The following is a 4,396-nucleotide window of genomic DNA, read 5'->3' as shown; positions in this document are numbered from 1 at the left end:
GCAAATATAATTAAATATCATTCTTTTCGAACATTTACAAGAGATATTGATCATCGAAAAGATAAATTCTTGGATTATTCGATTTATTAACTAGTTATTTTTTGACTCTCGAAGTGGGAGAGAGAAGAAACATAACTAAATACGTACGCGGGAATCTATATATTTGGCGGGAATTTTATATAACTTAATAGAAAGTAATAAGATGTTTAATAACAATTTTCAATGATTTTTTTACTATTGAATATTATATTTTGTGCTATTTTTCAATAAAATGTTAAGAAAAATTAATAATAAATTAATATTTATTAATGCGTAATTTTTCTAAAATGATGCAATATGTATGTACAACGTGAACTACACCTTCACGTAGATGACGCTATTGTTGCTTCAATTCGTACCAACCAAATACGTTTCCCCGTTACAAGTAATTAGGAGATTTTTTTTTTAGGAAACTTTATTACTATACTCTAATCGATAGCTAAATAAGCGATTTTCAAAAGGCCGCATTCTCAAATCGGAACATTGTTGCAAAAGTGAAATCAGTCTCGTTGATCCCCAGGGAGGTATTGCATCATACTTTTTTTTCAAATTATCCAGCTTTATTTTCTCAAAATCGATACTTCTTCCGCTTTTTAACAATAATCTGATCAATAATTTTGTGTTTATAATCATGATAGATCGATATTTTATATTATATTCGATTTTCACACACACACACACGTATATGGATATTTTTACAGATTATATATACACATACACTTTTTTAATCTTCTTCTTTTTTCACACACACACTTTTAATTTTATCCTGTATTAATATGAGATTTCACATTTTTCAGATTTTCAAGAATTTCCTGAGATAAGACAGAGCATTGAATTAGAATCAGTTTGGTGTATCGTTCTTCGTCTTCCAGAATTAAGATGTTCGTCGTTTGAAGGATCAACAGTTACTATCGTTAAGTGAACTTCTTTCTTAGTCTTCCGAACAACTGTGAAAAATAAAAATACGTAATCTGTGAGAATGTGTAAATACTAGACGTTTCGAAGAATTTATGCATGGTAATATAGGTATATGTGTGTTATGTGTGATACGATTATCACAAACGTTTGGTGCGTTATTCCGAGCTCGACAATCGTTTGCATCTGTGTTTTTTCTTTCTTTTTCTTTGTCATTTGCTTTCGCTTCGAATACAGAAGAGAAGAAATAAATTAGGTTAGTAAGCCAATTCAGTTCGTTATTTATATAGGTTAGTACTGTCCAAAAATAATGAGTAGTTTTCGTGATCACTGTTTAATTCTCATCGTCTATATACATTTCAATGATCAGTTCTCTATATATTTATTTACATATGTATTATTTCTCTTTCTTTCCTTTCTTTTCGATTCTCGATTATGTATAATTATTATCGACACATGATACATTACTTCGATCATAAATTATGTAATTATTCGTTATGTCTAAATAAAAATTCAAAGAAGTATTATTTTTTTCAAATATTTATAAAATATATGTGTAGTCATAAATACATATATATATATATATACTCATGAATACATAAATCCATCGAATTATTTTGATTTAACAATTACTCATTATTTCGCGTAATGTAGAAAGCATAGGGATAACCTTGTGATACAAGTGCGCATCTATTTAACGTTTCTATATCTTTAAAAAATATAATATTTTCATTAGAAAATTATTGTCTATGTTTAAAATTCGAATTAATTATATTTGTCATCCATATCGTATTATCTACGTACTTATATTATATTTTTTATTATTTTTCGTTGAAAAATATAATATTTGATTTGATTCGATTGTACCTATGATGACGTCATCGAATTATAGGGACTACTTTCCTTCCTTGTCACTAGTCTCATCGCCATTTTGGACGCAGTGTCCACAAGTGTACACGGTGTTTCGTCGCTCCGCATAATTACAGGTAATTAGTAAATTTTTTCTAACGTACACTCTTTTCCTATATATCAATCGATAGCCAAACGCGCGATTTTCATGAGGCCGCGTTCGCAAGTCCGGGCATCATCGCATTAAAAAGATATTCGCGAAAATAAAATCAGCCTCTCGTAGATCGCCCGGGGAGCTTTCGCGTCGTATTTTTTCTTCTATTTTCCTGTTTTATTCTCGCAATATTAATACTTCTCTCGCTTTTTAATGATACTCTGATCAATAATTTTGCATTAATAGTTGTGATCGATTGACATTTTGTATTAAATTCGATTTTCATATATGATCATACACACTCACACACACATGCATGCACGTACACGATCATATATATACATATAGGTATACGATCGTATATATGTACATATAGGTATACGATCGTATATATATTACATTAGTGTACAATCATATATATGTATGTATATATACATATATATAGGTATACGATAATATGTAATAATTATATACACACACACACACATCTATGGATATTCTCTACACATATTACGTACACACTTTTAATCTTGTCCTGTAGTAATATGATCTTATTTTTTTCAGATTTTCAAGAATTCCCGAGCTACAGTACAAAGCGTCGAATATTTCCAGTGTTTACATTTCTTCGATACGTATAGGTAAGTCTATTTTATTTTAATAAATATAGCTAGGTTTAATAGAAAGAGATAGGTAACATACGACATGGAAGTTACATTAGATTGTGTATTTCTAAAAAATTCTTCGATCGATATCAAAACAAAAACAGTCGAATGTTCGAACTCTCTCAAGGCTACATAAGAGATCTTTATTTCTATATAACATACTTTTGTTTTCTATATAATATACTTTTGCACATTTCAAAAATACTTAGCTTTTAATAATTTCAATTTTCATAATGTATTAAATTATTTTGTAGTGAAACGCACTGAACAATTCTAATTTCTTTATTATTTTTATTTGCTCTTAATTATTTTCATTTACTTTTATTTATTTTTATTAACTTTTTTCAGGTTAAATATTATATTTTCTATTCTACTTATGTTCACTATTATATGCGCATATTTTTCAATTAAAAATCTGTTTTTAAATACATATAATAAGCTCCTTAATAACCAGAGAAAGATAGCGTATAAATAATAGCTTTGAAGTATCCCCACCATTGCCAAATAATTCTTGAATTGAAATTCTTGGAAATTAGTCTCCGGCGAGCAACAAAAGAAAAAGCGTGTGATATTATTCTGTTATAGGTATATCTATATACATGTATTTGTATACGCTACACTGTACGCAGTATTTAGGAGGTACCGACAATAGCACATGTAAACAATCAAAGGACAACCAAGAGGACGACCAAGAAGACGACTTTCTTAGTTCGTTTCTACACAGTCTTCGTTTGTATCAGCAGCCGTCCAGACGTGTTCAGACTTGTTCCTGCTTCTTCAAATTGGTTCGTCTAATTTCTCATTTATATTATATATAATATTTTACAAGCTTAATTTAATCATTTACAGCTTATTAATCTTATTTTATATCATATTAGATTTCGATATATAATATAGCATTTATATGTTGAATACGCAAATTACATTTACGTGCGTAAAATCTTATTCTCTATTAATAATAGTTTGAATATTTTCAAGTAATTATTCATCATTGTTGCTCTTCGTATATCTTCACCATTGAATTTGTAATTTTAATTTAATTTTAATTAATATAAAAAATTAGATATTAATTCTAACAAACTATCGTGTTATACGATTTCATGTGTTCTGTCGTAGTCTTATTATAAGTTTCTATGCTCTATTATATTCAGAACTTTTATTATATAATAGTTTATACTTTTGTTAAGAAATTTATATATGGATCCCCATACGCAGCTACCTCCTTGTGGTGGGATCCGGAAATCGGTATTGCGAACGTTCGTATATTTTAAATTATACAACGTAGGCACTACCGGGCCAAAGGCTGACGTTCGGTGTATTAGGAAATAATTTTGATTAAATATTAATTTATTAAAAATTTGTTGAAACATATTTTACATTGAATTTAAAGAATATAAAGAAACACCGAGAATAATGAAAATGTAATTAAAGTATAATAAAAGTTAAACTAAAATAGAATAAAATTTCAAGACACGTTTAATCGTTTAATTAATATTATAAATATTATAATTTCAATTTTACTGCTCCTTGTCTAGTTTTACTTTAATGCTATATCTATTTTAATTTATAGGTATCCACATAATTAGTATACTTCTGTGAACATATCCCTACCGCGATTATATCTATTTTTAACCGATAGATACAACGCGGTTTTGATCGTTTGCTTTTACATATTCATTTATTTTAATATAGCTTACAAGTATTGCAGTTACATCTCTTGAATAGTATTTTATTATTATTATTATTATTATTATTATTATTATTATTATTATTATTA

The sequence above is a fragment of the Vespula pensylvanica genome, chromosome 1 (assembly GCF_014466175.1).
Source record: "Vespula pensylvanica isolate Volc-1 chromosome 1, ASM1446617v1, whole genome shotgun sequence".
In the NCBI taxonomy this organism is placed as follows: Eukaryota; Metazoa; Arthropoda; class Insecta; order Hymenoptera; family Vespidae; genus Vespula; species Vespula pensylvanica.
Note: the sequence above shows the minus strand (reverse complement) of the source record.